Here is a 17,158-nt window from a genome sequence, read left to right on the forward strand (position 1 = left end):
GCACAATATAATAATCGTACGTGTTTATACTGTGATATACCGGTACACTGCTACAACCCTAATCTTGAGTAGGGTTGCACGGTATAAAGATACTACTGTAATATTGCAATACTAAGCTTCAAAATACTGGCGATGCCTGTGTGTTTTTTTAACGATAGAATCGTCAATACTGTAGTATAGTAAGTAATGTTGTATGTGCGGCAGGTACACTATTTAAAATGTTACATGCATGTATGCAAGAACATTACAAGAGAGTCTTTTTGAGTGCCGCTAACTTTCTGCTGTGCCTTGTGTAGTAAATACTGTGTACAATTTACACCTTATACAGTATGTTATGGAGTGACTCCCGACGCTTCAGTTCAAATATACTGATTCCAGTTCATTTTACAATAAGCCATTGCACGTCATTGTTCACGCTGCTGCTTAGTCTCTAACTCATTTTAAAAATCAGCAGCTCAAACATCACTTTTAAACAACTAAATATCTTTATATACAGAGAAGAATGTATAAGAATGTATTCTCTCAGTTCGTCCTTTGCTCATTTGACAGCTTCTAGAATAGGTGTAATGGTTAGTTTCTAGAACCATCTTTGCAATAACAGGTGCTATTCCATTCATCAACATAATATTTGCACTCAGTTATTAACAATTATATCAATCTTTATGTGATTTTAACATGATAAATTAATTATATGTTTTAAAATACATACTGCCCTCCAGTCAGGGGTGGAAATATTAAAATATGGGGGCAAAAATGCTCCTGTATTAGCTGTTGTTTTTATATTTATAACATGATTCAGCAATATGACACAAGGAAGAAAGGTGTTTTTCCGAATATCCGCACAAGTGCAAATGTGTTTTTATACATTTCAATAAACAAAAAGTTATGAAATCACAGTTTAGACACAACATTGTCAATATTAATGTTTTCAATCTATTTCACCAACGAAAATATTTCTAAACAAAGCAGAACTGTTGCATTTCTCTGAGTAGTGGTGTTTTGTTTCGTTCCTGAATGAATCCATGTTTTTGAAAAATCGGGCAAATCAATGATTCAATATTACATGTTTATTTCTTGAAAATGCACATTTGACAGTAAAGCACTGAGCTTGAGTTGAGATTCAGATACAATTATCTTTTATTAAAAAATGGAAGTATTCTACTCTTATTAAATGTACCATTGTTCTTCTATAGTATACTGAACTGACCGACAGTTTCAGTAATTATAAAAGAAATGCTCTTGCTTTTTGTGTAAATCAGTTGCAATTTAAAGAAAAGTTTTTGTTTTTCATGACATTTTGGGACTTTCCTATTTTATTACAAAAAAAGTGCCAAACTGGGGTGAGGGGGTAGGCTTTTATTAAGCTCCTCACAGGTAAAATGTCAACAAAATAAAAAATCAGACCTGGAAGCTTTCATTTATTTAATTTATGTTTTTTACTTTTATGTGATTTATTAGCATTCATTGGCTCAAATTTCCTGGACATTGTGCATATAATGGCAGCTTCGGGCAGCAAACGAGGTCAACACTATATTCCTGCAATACTGGAGGCAGTTTCAGGGCTGCAGTTCTAGGACCCTAGTTTTTTGTGACCATGCCACTAGCCAATTCTACTCCAACAGAGGAGACCTGATTCATACTTAAAACAAACAGATACAAAGACTAGACCCACGGAAATTATTCATTTTTTATTATCTTTCAAGCTTATCTTTAATGTAAGAGCATGCATGACCATTTTAAACTTGAATGTGCAAGGTTTTCGTGGTCAGCAGTCTCCAGTTAGTTTTTAGCTGAGCAAAATCAGTTCCTGCTGCTGGATGTTGTAAACTAGGGTGACCATATGTGCCATTTTCCCAGGACGCGTCCTGTCCAGGATTTCTAAATTGCCTTAAATGGCTTGAGCCCTTGCCTCTTTAATCGTGAAAGTGGTCATATCGATGTGCCCCCGGAACACGATTTAGGAATGCGATTTCTACACGGAGGTCTGTGCAAGCCACTGTTCTTATTGACAGTCTTCATGCAATGCATTAAAATGTTGTCGTATTTGCAATGCTTTGACCGTTCTCTGTAGATCCAGCCTTCTCGCAAGCCACGATTGGTCGATTGTGTATAATGCACACTATTGGTCAAATTATTTTTCAGTTATTACCTTCCGCAAATATGAAAACAAAACCAAAACTGGGACATTTTATGCAACTTAGAAATCCTGGACAGGATGCCTCCTGGGAAAATGGCACATATGGTCACCCTATTGTAAACTGGTATTTGTTTTCAAATTATTTTAATTTATTAACATACTCTAGTTTGTAGAGCAATTGTTTTACTGTTTACTGCACTTTAAAGGTGGACTCAGTAGAATTTAAAAAACACTGTTTGGAAGTTAATCGGGCTGACACCAACAACAAACGTCTAACCAATCAGCATTAGGGGGCATATGATGGTTCAGGAGATAGAACAAGCAAGAGGGAGATTTGAAAATAAGAGGAAAAAAAAAAAAAAAACAGAACAAGCGATGGGACACAATACAAAAGCTCAAAAGAATATCACTGGTTTATGACTGGGCAAGTGCTTTAGGACCACAATTATATTCGAAAAGCTTTCCAGCCCTGGAGAGAGCTAAGTGGGAAGGCCTGAAGCAGGGTGGTTAGGATTGGATTGTGAGTTTTGGAGGCAGAGCAATGAAGAGAGGGGTGTGTTTGTTTGGGTTGATTTCAAATATCAAAAATGTCCAACTGTGTTTTTCAAAATCTACTGATCCCACCTTTAAGTGTGTTGCACATCAGACGTGAAGCTCCACGCTTTGCTGCGGCTAATTTGTGCTCATCTACATCAATGATATCCTTGTCTATTCCCTGAGCATGGCCAAACATCGCCACCACGTTGAGGAGGTCCTGAAACGCCTGAGAGAATTCCACCTTTTCCTCAAAGCAGATCTGGGTCACAGATCTGCCAGGCTCACTCACCAGCCAATCCCAGCGCAGACTATTACCAGAGTACTAATCACGCACACCTGCACCTCGTCTGCACCCTCATCAAGCCTATACATAAGCATACACCTCACCTCTGTTCATTGTCTGGTCTCATACCTATGAAGAGGAATCACTCCATGTTTCTCCAATGTTTCTCCAAGCGACTATTCTCCAGTGTCCCTCCTTTGCTTACCTCCTGTGTTTTCTCCAGTGTGATCCCCTGTTCTCCACTCCAGCATCTTCCTTCATCCAAGTCTCCTTGTCTGCCATACTCACCAATATCTATGAGGTGTGTGTGTCCATCCATCCTCCCTCTGGTTCATCAACGATCTCCTGTAAGAAAAGACATTCCATTATTATCATCATCTACACAGTCAAAGTATCTTTTGAACTTCCTACTTACCTGCCATCATCCCATCTGCTCTGTTGCTGTCAATAAAGACATCTGTTTAACCGTATTCCTCTGCCTGAGTCTCCTTCCGTAACATAGGGTTTGACATTAATTTTTTTGCTCACCAGCCACTGTGACTAGTGGTTTTCTAAAGTTACTAATCACTTAACATTTTCACTGGCCGCAATTTTGACATCGATACCATGGGGGGAAAAACTGCCATATAGATATTTTTAATATTATCAACAGCAGGTATATTAGGCTGCTGTCACTATAAGATCTGACGCACGGATCCGTTATGCTGTTAAGGCTGGGGCACACCAAGCCGAAGGTTGGCTGTCAGCAAGTGTCTATCGGGCTAGTTTTTGCGGTGTGTTCCACACGTCGACTCTCGTTGGGCTCACGTCGGCAGCAGTTTGCCTGATTAAGCATGTTGAATCGGCATCGGGGCCGTCGGTGAGAGTGGAAACTGACTGTATGTTCAATTTAGTGAACAAGTCAGAGTACGAGAATTAAAAAGAAAGTGATAAAGTCAAGACAGCACAGACAGAAGGCTGGTCTAATGTAATGTTATCCTACCCGAGCATTCCAAAATGCAAATATTTTCATAACAACATGAGCTACTTAAAATGGAGAAAGTTTTCAACATACAGTTGCAAGAAAAAGTATGTGAACCACTTGCAGAATCTGTGAAAATGTTAATAATTTTAACAAAATAAGGGAGATAATACAAAATGCATGTTATTTTTTATTTAGTACTGTCCTGAGTAAGATATTTTACATAAAAGATGTTTACATATAATCCACAAGACAAAAAAAAAAAGTTGAATTTATTAAAATAACCCCATTCATAAGTATGTGAACCATTGATTCTTAACACTGTGTGTGGTTACCTGGATGATCTACGACTGTTTTTTTGTTTTGTGATGGTTGTTCATGAGTCCCTTGTTTGTCCTGAGCAGTTAAACTGAGCTCTGTTCTTCAGGAAAAAATCTCCAGGTCCTGCAGATTCTTCAGTTTTCCAGCACTTTTGCATATTTGAACCCTTTACAGCAGTGACTGAATGATTTTGAGATCCGTCTTTTCACACTGAGGACAAAAGGTTCAAACATTCACTGATGCTCCAGAAAAAAAAAACATGATGCATTAATAGATGGGGGGGTGAAAACATTTGGAATTTGAAGATCAAGGTAAATTGCATTTAATTTGTCTTCCAGGAAACATGCAAGTATTTTCTGTTGCTTCCGAAGTACAGTACTAAATGAAAAAAAAAATGATATTCAAGCGAAATAAGAAAAATTTGGACCTCTTCATCCTGTTTAAAAGTTTTCACCCCCTGACTCTTATGCATCGTGTTTCCTTCTGAAGCATCATTGAATGTTTGAACCTTTTTTAATAGTTGTGTTTGAGTCCATCAGTTGTCCTCCATGTGAAAAGATGGATCTCAAAATTATTCAGTCACTGTTGTAAAGGGTTCAAATATACAAAAGATGGTGGAAAACTGAAGAATTTTTGGGACCTGGAGATTTTTTCTGAAGAACAGAGCTCAGTTTAACTGTTGAGAACAAACAAGGGACTCATGAACAACCATCACACAACAAAAAAACAGTCGTAGATCATCCAGGTAACCACACACAGTATTAAGAATCAATGGTTCACAAACTTTTGCTGTTTTTTTGTCTTATGGATTATATGTAAACTATCTTACTCAGGACAGTACTAAATAAAAAATAACATGCATTTTGTATGATCTCTCTTATTTTGTTAAAATTTTGCACATTTTCACAGATTCTGCAAGTGGTTCACATACTTTTTCTTGCAACTGTAAATGATATTCAAAATGGTAAATGCTGCATTATTTATCTGCATATGTCTCATATATCCTGGTTTCAGTTTTTCCTTTTGAATGACGAATATAGACTATTAATACCTGCTGATGTAGACAGGTATTTCCTTACACGCAGGCGCAGCTCACATGTGCTAGTTTGCAGTCGTCTCTAGTCTGTGCTGCTTTTTGGTCCAGATGCAGCCGACGCAAGGTGACAGCACCGTCGGTTTTCATTGCCGCAAGTTCTTTGAAGCCAGCTTGGTGTGTCCCAGGCCTTACACGTGTTTTCTTTCTCAACTTTTTACGGTCACTTAAAACATAACTGACTCTTTACATGAATACTCGCCAAGACTGGCATTTTGACATTATTTTGTGTGTATTTTACAGTTTAAGCGCAATAAGCAGCGAAACTCAATTTGCAGCGAACACTTTAGTACTGAGAGGTGGCTTTATGTGCATGCACTTTGGGTGTGAGCACAAAATCTGCAGGAATGTGTAAAATTATAGGAAGGAATCATCTGACCAGGGGCATCAGCCAAGGAATTTCGCCTTGAAAATAAAGAACAATCATGGAAAATTGTTGACTGAATTAGAATTCAGTCATGACAACTCTCTGAATATACATGGCTTGATTTTGGCGTATGAGATATGCTACACTGCTGCTGCTGAGCAAATAAAATAATTTGTTCAGCTTAGTCAAAAATAACAAACAAAAGAAAGGCTGCAAGAATGGTAGAACCCTCGTAGCAGATCTCTACAGGTGGCGCTGAGGAGGAGGAGGGATAACAGAGCTTTCACATCACGCAGGATGTCGATCGCAGGCTAAGGTACGATATACAGGTGCTGGTCATATAATTAGAATATCATCAAAAAGTTGATTTATTTCACTAATTCTATTCAAAAAGTGAAACTTGTATATTATATTCATTCATTACACACAGACTGATATATTTCAAATGTTTATTTCTTTTAATTTTGATGATTATAACTGACAACTAGGAAAATCCCAAATTTAGTATCTCAGAAAATTAGAATATTACTTAAGACCAATACAAAGAAAGGATTTTTAGAAATCTTGGCCAACTAAAAAGTATGAACATGAAAAGTATGAGCATGTACAGCACTCAATACTTAGTTGGGGCTCCTTTTGCCTGAATTACTGCAGCAATGCTGCGTGGCATGGAGTCGATCAGTCTGTGGCACTGCTCAGGTGTTATAAGAGCCCAGGTTGCTCTGATAGTGGCCTTCAGCTGTTCTGCATTGTTGGGTCTGGCATATCGCATCTTCCTCTTCACAATACCCCATAGATTTTCTATGGGGTTAAGGTCAGGCAAGTTTGCTGGCCAATTAAGAACAGGGATACCATGGTCCTTAAACCAGGTACTGGTAGCTTTGGCACTGTGTGCAGGTGCCAAGTCCTGTTGGAAAATGAAATCTGCATCTCCATAAAGTTGGTCAGCAGCAGGAAGCATGAAGTGCTCTAAAACTTCCTGGTATACGACTGCGTTGACCTTGGACCTCAGAAAACACAGTGGACCAACACCAGCAGATGACATGGCATCCCAAACCATCACTGACTGTGGAAACTTTACACTGGACCTCAAGCAACGTGGATTGTGTGCCTCTCCTCTCTTCCTCCAGACTCTGGGACCCTGATTTCCAAAGGAAATGCAAAATTTACTTTCATCAGAGAACATAACTTTGGACCACTCAGCAGCAGTCCAGTCCTTTTTGTCTTTAGCCCGGGCGAGACGCTTGTCTGTTGTTCAAGAGTGGCTTGACACAAGGAATGCGACAGCTGAAACCCATGTCTTGCATACGTCTGTGCGTAGTGGTTCTTGAAGCACTGACTCCAGCTGCAGTCCACTCTTTGTGAATCTCCCCCACATTTTTGAATGGGTTTTGTTTCACAATCCTTTCCAGGGTGCGGTTATCCCTATTGCTTGTACACTTTTTTCTACCACATCTTTTCCTTCCCTTCGCCTCTCTATTAATGTGCTTGGACACAGAGCTCTGTGAACAGCCAGCCTCTTTTGCAATGAACTTTTGTGTCTTGCCCACTTTGTGCAAGGTGTCAATGGTCGTCTTTTGGACAACTGTCAAGTCAGCAGTCTTCCCCATGATTGTGTAGCCTACAGAACTAGACTGAGAGACCATTTAAAGGCCTTTGCAGGTGTTTTGAGTTAACTAGCTGATTAGAGTGTGGCACCAGGTGTCTTCAATATTGAACCTTTTCACAATATTCTAATTTTCTGAGATACTGAATTTGGGATTTTCCTTAGTTGTCAGTTATAATCATCAAAATTAAAAGAAATAAACATTTGAAATATATCAGTCTGTGTGTAATGAATGAATATAATATACAAGTTTCACTTTTTGAATGGAATTGGTGAAATAAATTAACTTTTTGATGATATTCTAATTATATGACCAGCACCTGTATATGGTTGTGTGGATTTGGAAATACTTCTGAATGGCTGGTGCTACGGCGTAGAAAGAACCAATCAGCGTTCAGTTGGAGTGTCATGCCTGAACTCTGTATTTATATAAATTAGACGAAGTTTGTCATCTGACCAATCTGAAGGATTTAGTGAGATTCCGGTGAGCTTGTAGAGCCTCTGATTATCAACACAAGAATGACACAGTTTGCAATAAAAATTAATTTATTAACACTTAGAGGTCGGTGGTCACGCCGGCGATACCACCTCGGTTTTTTTCTGACCAGTGCGAAAGAGACTAAAAATACTCCGGCAATTTTGGATGTACAAATAAGAGCTATATACACTATATTGGCAAAAGTATTGGGGCACCCCTCCAAATCATTGAATTCAGGTATTCCAATCACTTCCATGGCCACAGGTGTATAAAATCAAGCACCTAGGCATGCAGACTGCTTCTACAAACATTTGTGAAAGAATGGGTCGCTCTCAGGAGCTCAGTGAATTCAAGCGTGGTACCGTGATAGGTTACCACCTGTGCAATAAGTCCATTCATGAAATTTCCTCACTACTAAATATTCCACGGTCAACTGTTAGTGGTATCATAAAGTGGAAGCAATTGGGAACAACAGCACCTCAGCCACAAAGTGGTAGGCCACGTAAAATCACAGAGCGGGGTCAGCGCATGTTGAGGTGCACAGTGCGCAGAAGTCGCCAACTTTCTGCAGAGTCAATAGCTACAGACCTCCAAACTTTGTGCGGCCTTCAGATTAGCTCAAGAACAGTGCGTAGAGAGCTTCATGGAATGGGTTTCTATGGCTGAGCAGCTGCATCCAAGCCTTACATCACCAAGAGCAATGCAAAGCGTTGGATGCAGTGGTGTAAAGCACACCGCCACTGGACTCTAGAGCAGTGGAGACGTGTTCTCTGGAGTGGCGAATCACGCTTCTCTGTCTGGCAATCCGATGGACGATTCTGGGTTTGGTCTTGTATGGTCTTTGTTCTTGTTTGGTTCCAGTGAAAGGAACTCTTAATGCTTCAGCATACCAAGACATTCTGGACAATTTCATGCTCCCAACTTTGTGGGAACAGTTTTGGGATGGCCCCTTCCTGTTCCAACATGACTGCATACCAGTGCACAAAGCAAGGTTCATAAAGACATGGATGAGCGAGTTTGGTGTAGAGGAACTTGACACCAATATAGTGTATTATTAAAAACTGTGGAATGTCTTCTTTTATTTGTATACACTCACAGTAAAAACAAAATGTTGTGCTTTTTGCAAAATAAAGAAAACTAACATGATGAGTGATCTGTCGTCTCCCTCTGAATGAAGTCCATTCTGATAGTCATGAAAATGAACTGTAACTTAGTGAATACTTACAGTATCACACAAACATGAGACATTTGTCTAAAGAAACGTTGAAATATCAGGTTTTAAATCACATAAGTCAAATCGAAAACTAATATTCTCTGTTTATGTAATCTGTTTGAAAAGAGAGAGATGTCAGTCATTTGCGAGACAGCTCATTATGCGGCCATGCTGATGATTGTGAATGGTAAGTTTTATTCTTAAGTTCTTTATTCTCATCACGATATAGTGTCTGTGAATATTAAATGGCAAAAAGCCATTTAAACCATTTAAATATGAATTCTGCATGTTCTGTGTGTCTATATATGAATGGCGCAGACGCCTGTTTCGTTTACTACACATACATATTGGCTATAGACGGGTTTCTTGTATACAAACAATACTGGATGCGCATTCAGGGGGCAAAACCGCTAACGAGTCTTATGCCAGAAAAACGCTTAACGTGGCTTAATGTACTAAGACAGTGATATTAACAGACCAAACTCAGTAAACATCATACTAATAAACCATACTATGTACAGAAAAGCAGTTGAGCCCAGAATTTTAACGCAACAAGTTTAATTTCACGTTAAGCGTTTCCTCCCATAGAAAATCCTTAACATGGCTTAATGTACTACAACAGTGATATTAAAAGACCGAACTCCGTAAACATCATACTAATAAACCATACTATGTACAGCAAAGCAAATGAGCCCAGAATATGAACGCAATTCGTTTAATTACACATTGTTTTCCTCCCATAGAAAACCGTTATAAAGAAAAAGTTTAACGTTGCTTAATGTAGCCTACTAAGTGATATTAAAAGATAAAATTCTGCACAAACCAATTTTTCTGTATAGTATGCTTTATTAGTATACTGTAGTGTTTACTAAGTTTGGTCTTTTGATGTCACTGTCTGTAATGACTCGTCACTCGAAGTGGGATCCATAAGCAGGCTTTATTGATAATAATCGTGGTCAAACAGGCAGTGGTCAGATAACAGCAGAAGCAGTAACAGAGGGCAGACAGATTCGTAGTCGTAGAGCAGGCAGTAGGTCAGGGCAGGCGGAGAACAATCACAGGTCAAAAACAAAGCAAATAGTCCAGTGGGCAGGCAGCAGAGAATATCGGGGATAAACAGGGTCACAACAGAAAGGCAAAACAATAGAAAACGCTCAGAAATGCAAACCGTAGTAATACAAGACCTCGCAAAGAGGACTGGTGCAGTGGCAGTTTATAGAGGCCAGTAAACAAGCTGCAGCTGGGTGGCGTAATCAGTGCCAGGTACGGGGCTGATGGGAAATGTAGTGTGTGTGTGCGTGTCAATATTTGGGTGAGGGCGCCCTTTGATGGCCAGAGGAGGGAATCACGGAGTTCATCTCTGCCTGGGGTTAAGTCTCTTGGCCGTTCTCAGGTATTCCAGGTTCTTGTGATCGGTTAGCACCATAAAAGGATGAGTAGAGCCCTCTAACCAGAGGCGCCACTCCTCAAAGGCTACTTTCATGGCCAGGAGCTCTCTGTCCCCCACATTGTAATTCCTCTCTGCTGTGTTCAGTTTTCTGGAGTGATAGGCACAAGGATAGAGTTTCGGAGGAGTGCCTTGTCTCTGTGATAGGATGGCACCCAGACCGGAGTTGGAGGCATCCACCTCTACCATGAAGGGGAGTTCAGGATTCGGGTGATGCAGAATGGGGGCAGAGACGAAGCGTTGCTTGAGTTGTTTGAAAAACTGAATGCCGGCGTTGGACCACTTGAGACGGTTGATTCCTTTCTTGACCATTGATGTTAGAGGGTTAGCAACTGAGCTGAAGTTTCTGATGAAATGCCTGTAGAAATTTGCAAACCCCAGGAAGCGTTGCAGTTCCTTCAAAGTAGTGGGTTGAGGCCAATTGAAAACTGCAGTGACCTTATGTTCATCCATCGCAATACCCTCTGGACTGATGATATACCCCAAGAATGCTGTGGAAGTTCTGTGGAATTCACATTTCTCCACCTTGGCATACAATTGATGCTGAATCAGTCGCCTGAGAACTGCCCTGACATGACAGACATGTTCTTCAAGGGTGTCGGAATAGATTAGGATATCATCAATGTACACGACCATCTTGTTGAGCATGTCTCTGAACACGTCGTTGATAAAGGACTGGAAGACGGATGGACTGTTGACCGGCCCGAACGGCATAACAAGGTATTCATGGTGTCCATTAGTTGTGGAAAAGGCTGTCTTCCATTCATCCCCCTCTCGGATCCGAATCAGATTGTACACGCAGTGTAGGTCAAGCTTGGTGTAGTATTTGGCCGTGCAAAGTTGTTCCAGTGCTGCAGGAACCAGAGGTAATGGATACCGGAATTTGACAGTCATTTTGTTTAGACCACGATAATCAATACAGGGTCGAAGTCCTCCATCCTTCTTGTGTACGAAGAAAAACCTCGCTGACGCAGGAGATGTTGACGGTCGTATGAAGCCCTTTGTCAATTCCTCCTCAATGTACTTCGTCATGGTGTTGAACCAGGGATGAGATCAATGGCACAGTCGTAGGCACGGTGGGGCAGCAGTTTGGAAGCATGGACTTTACTGAAGGCCACTGACAAGTCTCTATTTTCCTCGGGAAGATTAATATTAGGAGGTGATTTGTTGACTTTAATGGATCGAACAGGCAGAGATGAAATGTGTGAGAGACATTTGGGGTAACATGCATCGTTCCATTGTGTGATCTGGCCCTCCTTCCATGAGACGTGGGGATCATGTCTGTGAAGCCAGGGTAATCCAAGAATGACAGGTGTGTTGGAGGTGGGCAGGATGTAGAATTGAATTTTCTCTGTGTGAAAGAGACCCGTCTGCATCAAGAGTTCTTGTGTAAGGGATGATATGTGTCCAGAACCCAGTGGTCGGCCATCTATCGCCTCCACTGTCAGGGAAGAGGAGCACTTAATGAGAGCGATGCAATTATGGAGAGCAAAGTCATTAGACATGAAATTTCCAGCAGCTCCTGAGTCCAACAGAGCTGTGGTAGTAATTTGATGACCGTTGGCAGTAATAGTGATGGGTACAGTAACACACAGTTCAGGATTCAGAGCATCAACAGTGAAACTCACCGGTTTCATCCTGGTTCTCAGGATGAGGTCGTGACGGGCAGGAGTTTCTTAGATGACCAGACTGACCACAGTATAAGCATAAACGTTGAGAAAGTCGACGATCTCTTTCTTCAGCTGATAGATGATATGAATTAATTTGCATGGATTCAGCTTCGTCCGTGACAGTGGGTGTCGGGACTCGAACAGTGTTGCGGTTGCATGGTTTTCTGGCTCTGATGAGGTTATTGATCTGAATTGTGAGTTCAATAAATTGGTTTAAGTCTCTTCCCTCATCGCGACAGGCCAGTTCTGATTGCAGTTCGTGAGACAGACCTTTTCTGAACAGTACTTTAAGAGTGTCACTCACCCACGTAGTTTGTGCAGCAAGAGTGCGAAAGATGAGAGCATATTCAGAAGCAGTCCTCCTTCCCTGTGAGAGCTCTAGTAAGCGATCGCCTGCACTCTTGCCCTCGTTGGGATGATCAAACACTTCATGGAACTGCTGCATAAAAGACTCAAATGATGGGAAGGCTGAACCGTCATCTCTCCAAACCGCCGTAATCCACTCTAGTGCTTTGCCGGTGAGTAATGAACAAACAAACGCGATCTTCCCAGCCTCGGTTGAATACAGTGTGGGTTGTTGACTAACAAACAGTGAGCACTGAAGTAGAAAGCCCTTACATTTTGCTGGGTCTCCGTCTAACTTTTTGGGAAATGCCAGACGAGGATTAACTTGAGATGGCGTTTCTGCCGCATGTGTAATGGCGGCTGCGGCAGGTGTTGTTGTCGCCGGGGGAGTGGTAACGTGGAGATTTTAGTGCCTTCACCAACTCCTCCGTGATGGAAGTGAGTCGATTAAGCTGGTGCTGATGTGCGGCGAGCTGGCTGGCTTGGGCAGACATCGTTGCACACAGGTGAGAGAAAGCCGCTGGATCAGGGCCTGTCGAGGTCTTCTGTAACGACTCTTCACTCAAAGTGGGATCCATAAGCAGGCTTTATTGATAATAATCATGGTCAAACAGGCAGTGGTCAGATAACAGATGTAACGTGTGTATGCGTGTCAACATTTGGGTGAGGGCGCCCTCTGATGGCCAGAGGAGGGAATCACGGAGTTCGTCTCTGTGACACTAAGTACATTAAGCCATGTAAAGCGTTTTCTTTATGGGAGAAAAAAATGCTTAATTAATTGTGTTGCGTTCGTATTTTGGGTTCATCTGCTTTTCTGTACATAGTATGCTTTATTAGTATGGTGTTTACTAAGTTTGGTTTGTTAATAACACTGTATTTGTAAATTAAGCCACGTTAAGCTTTTTCATGTTAAGTGTTTTAGAACGTCCCATTATGGCGAGTTCAGCATGCACCTCACGGGAGGTAAGTCATTTATGCTGAGAAAAGAAGTGGATGCAAATCTCTGCAGGTAACCTACAACATCTGTTCTGCCAAATTATTTATCACCATTAATGAATATTAATATTATGTTGTTTTTAAACAGTACTTGGAGGTGCATGCAATTCTTGGCATATTATGTAGAATTCGGCATAACACATGTAAAAGATTGTAACGTTAATCAACCATTGTAATTAACGTAGATTTCGCATAGTTTGTAAATTCTTGTTGACTCAGTAATAAACTACCATTTCAGAGTTGGATCTGTTTATTTGTGTTTCACTTGCATGTTAATATAACATTATGTAAAACGTTAGCTAACAACAGTTGACTAGTAGGCTAAGTTATAACGTTAGTCATCAGGTCTCAAATGAAATTGTCCAACAAAGTAATAATATTTCACAGTATTGCTGTTTTCTTCTGTATTTTTGATCAAATAAATGCAGGCTTGATGAGCATGAGACTTCTTTCAAAAACATTAAAAATAGTAATATGTGTCCAATCTTTTGACCGGTACTATAATTTAAAATATTATAGACCTATACAAAATGTTCTTCACATGATGTGCCGTAATATGTGCATACATAAGATCACAAAAATCATGTTTTCTGTTAAGAGTGGACATTATATTAACATTAATACAATAGCTGATATAATCCTGCTATCAGCATGCTCAGAGAGGGTTTTTTCATTTATCTCACAAATTTGAGAATCATAGTGACCAGATATTTGCCCACATTGGACTGCATGAATATGATACTGAGATCACTGACTGAAAGCAGGAAAGTGTTTTTTTTTTTTTTTTTTTTTTTTTTTTTGTCGTCTGTCTGTCTTTTTTTTTTTTTTTTCTCCAGTGCAGAAACACCAAATGCCAGGTATGGGATGTTCACATATATCTTTGAACAGGATTCATTTCTGTGTACTCAAAATGTGTCTTTGACTCTCATTTATATAGTTAACTATATTTTAAATAAACTACAAACAACAACAACAAAATAATATGTTTCTTTTGTCATTGCATTCTTTCTTGTTCACTCAGTCACATTCCTGACCGAATGGCTCATTATGCAGCTCATTAGGGGCAGAGTCTTAATCTCCTCAGGTGTGAATCACAGCATTATTCATGAAGATTCAAGCCTCCTTGCATGTGGCCATCCTAAACAAAAAGTGTCTTAGAAATTTAAAATCAATACATTCTTTTATGTGTCTGAGTAGGCAGAATGATTTTTTTACAAAAAATATACAGTTCCCAAAAGTCTTGTGAAAAAAATATTTAGTATGTGTTTTGAAGCCTTATTTCAGTGACTTATTATTTGTTGTTTTTTCAAAAACCACGCATATACGTAATTCTCTCAAAAATACAAACATGTACATACTTGTTGCTCACATATTATTGTAGCCTAGTTTGTTACAACCCCTGGCTCAAAGGGAAGCAACAAAAAGGGCACACACGACCATAATTAAGCTCAAAAAGGAAAAAGCGCCTTTTTTTTCGCCTTTTCCAACTCTTGTTTGCTTTCCTCCAAACGCTGCTTTAACTTCTCTGCAACAATAGTAACTCCTTCTGCTGCTCAAATGATAAATTGGGCTGTAAATTAGTTGTAGCTACTACTACAAACTCCATATTGGTTTTTAACAAGCCTTTTCCAACTAGTTCAGTTTAAAAAAAAAAAAAAAAAAAAAAAAAACAAGACTTTCTCTACCGACTTTAATCACTATCTTATAAAATTCAGCTATTTTTAACAATTGTTCTTTTGTACACTGTTTCGAAACTTCAAAAGAAGGTGATTTAATAAACGAATCGGCATCAGCCATGAGAAAGCCACCAGTGTAATGAGACTTTTGTCATTAATATGTTTATAAGCAACTGAAAAAAGCACAAATGTCAGGGCATGTCAGAACTTCTCCAGGGCCCCAAATTAGCCTCAGACCCCAGAGGGTTAACAAAAAGATATACAAGAGTAAAATATCACACTCACTAAATACTACTAAGGAAAATGTCTAAACTACTAAGGAAAAATTACTAAACTACTAAGAAAATTGAATCAATAATCAAAGAGAAACTACAAACTACTACACAAATGCCAAGCAGATGAGCAACGGATTGGACGAAGCAATGAATGGGTAATTAGCAGTCTATGGGGGAGTCAATTGTGGTCATTCTGGATGCTGGTGTGAAATAGTAAATAAGCATTTACTATGAATACAGATAATGTGTCTGATGAATCTATCTGTATACGCTGATCCTAGATAAACAGTCTCTACACAAACAGCAATCCATAGGATCTTCTGTAGGTTGGAGGTACTTGAGTCGTGCAGGTCAGGAGCCAAAGTCCTCTGCAGAAGCAGTTGGGCTGCTTGAAGGTCCGTGTAGTGAAAGGTTTACTCGCAAAAGTATAACCTTGGTTGGGCTGTTGTTATTTCCTCGTCAGGTCAGAAACTCAGAACAAGGGTGTGTTCACTTGGGAAAGCTTTTATTCCTTCCCATTGGGGAGGGGATTACTAATTGCTGTTTTTCTGATTATTCTGGTTTATCTTATTTTATTCCTTTTTTCTTTCTTTTTCTTCATGTTGTGTGGCTATATATTGCACAATTCTCTTTTTTCACTTCTCCGTTCACAGAAGCGCTGCGTGTGCATGATGTGACGTTGTGTGTACTCATGTTCTACATATCCTGTTCTACATATTTTCGCTGGTTTCAAAACGCACAACAAGCTGCATATTAGCCTACTTGACATTCATTTTCACTTAAATGTAGGCCTTTCACTTGACGGTTGGTGACATATATCATCAGAAAAACTAATGCCAGGGCATTGCCATTGTGACAAACCTAACCTATGATGACTTGACAGCTGAGCATGAACGCGTCAGTGCGGGCATTTCACTCACTGTAGAGCCTGCGCGCAGGCATTTCACACACTTTGGATGCGTCAGCGTCATATTTGCATAGGCTGTACTATTTGAATTTGTGATTGGTTTACTGCCAAATCAAAATATTAAATAGAACGAAAAAATAACGTTATTAACCAGATTAAATTTCGTAAATCGTTTCCGTTTCTGGTTACGGTCAAAATTTCATTTGTTTCCAGTTTTCGTTTTCGTTCCTTGAACCGGTTCAGAGCCCTGATTTTACTATACAGTAATATCTATGTTGATATTTTACTGCTAAATATTGCTAATTATAATAATTACTAATAATGATAAAATATATATTATAATTATATAATATATAGTTAGTACAGTATATACACACTATAGTTAGTAATATTATAATACTACTGTACTACAGAATAACATTTCAAATCAAAAGGCAATCCAAACAGAGTTATTTTAAAAAATATATATTTTTGTTCAATCAATATATTTAAACTATTAAAAACATTTAAAAACATTTGGTATTGTGTTTGTTACCCAGAGTACAGTGCAGGGCCATAGTTGGGATAAGCCGGGGCCCCTAGAATTGTCACCTTTCGCCACACCAGCGACGGCCCTGGTACAGTGCATTACTCTGCACCTAATCTTATGCTCACTCCCTGTCAGGCAGTACATTTCTTCCCATCAATGATTAAACTGTAACAAAGTCAAGGCACACACACAAATACATGACAAAACCTGTTATCCAAAGCACCAATAAAGATGAACAGTGTAAGGTAGAAATGGTGAATGGAAAGTCTGTAGCAAAACAAAATATAACTAATTTTAAAAGTTTAAAAGGTTGTATT

The 17,158-nt window shown here is 39.5% G+C and overlaps 1 protein-coding gene across 6 annotated transcripts in view; it reads left to right on the top strand.

Moving 5' to 3' along the window:
- LOC127522014 (band 4.1-like protein 1) overlaps positions 1-17,158 on the top strand; it is a 467,430-nt gene that overhangs the window by 191,786 nt on the left and 258,486 nt on the right. The window lies entirely within an intron of this gene.

The sequence above is a fragment of the Ctenopharyngodon idella genome, chromosome 11 (genome assembly GCF_019924925.1).
Source record: "Ctenopharyngodon idella isolate HZGC_01 chromosome 11, HZGC01, whole genome shotgun sequence".
Classification (NCBI taxonomy): domain Eukaryota; kingdom Metazoa; phylum Chordata; class Actinopteri; order Cypriniformes; family Xenocyprididae; genus Ctenopharyngodon; species Ctenopharyngodon idella.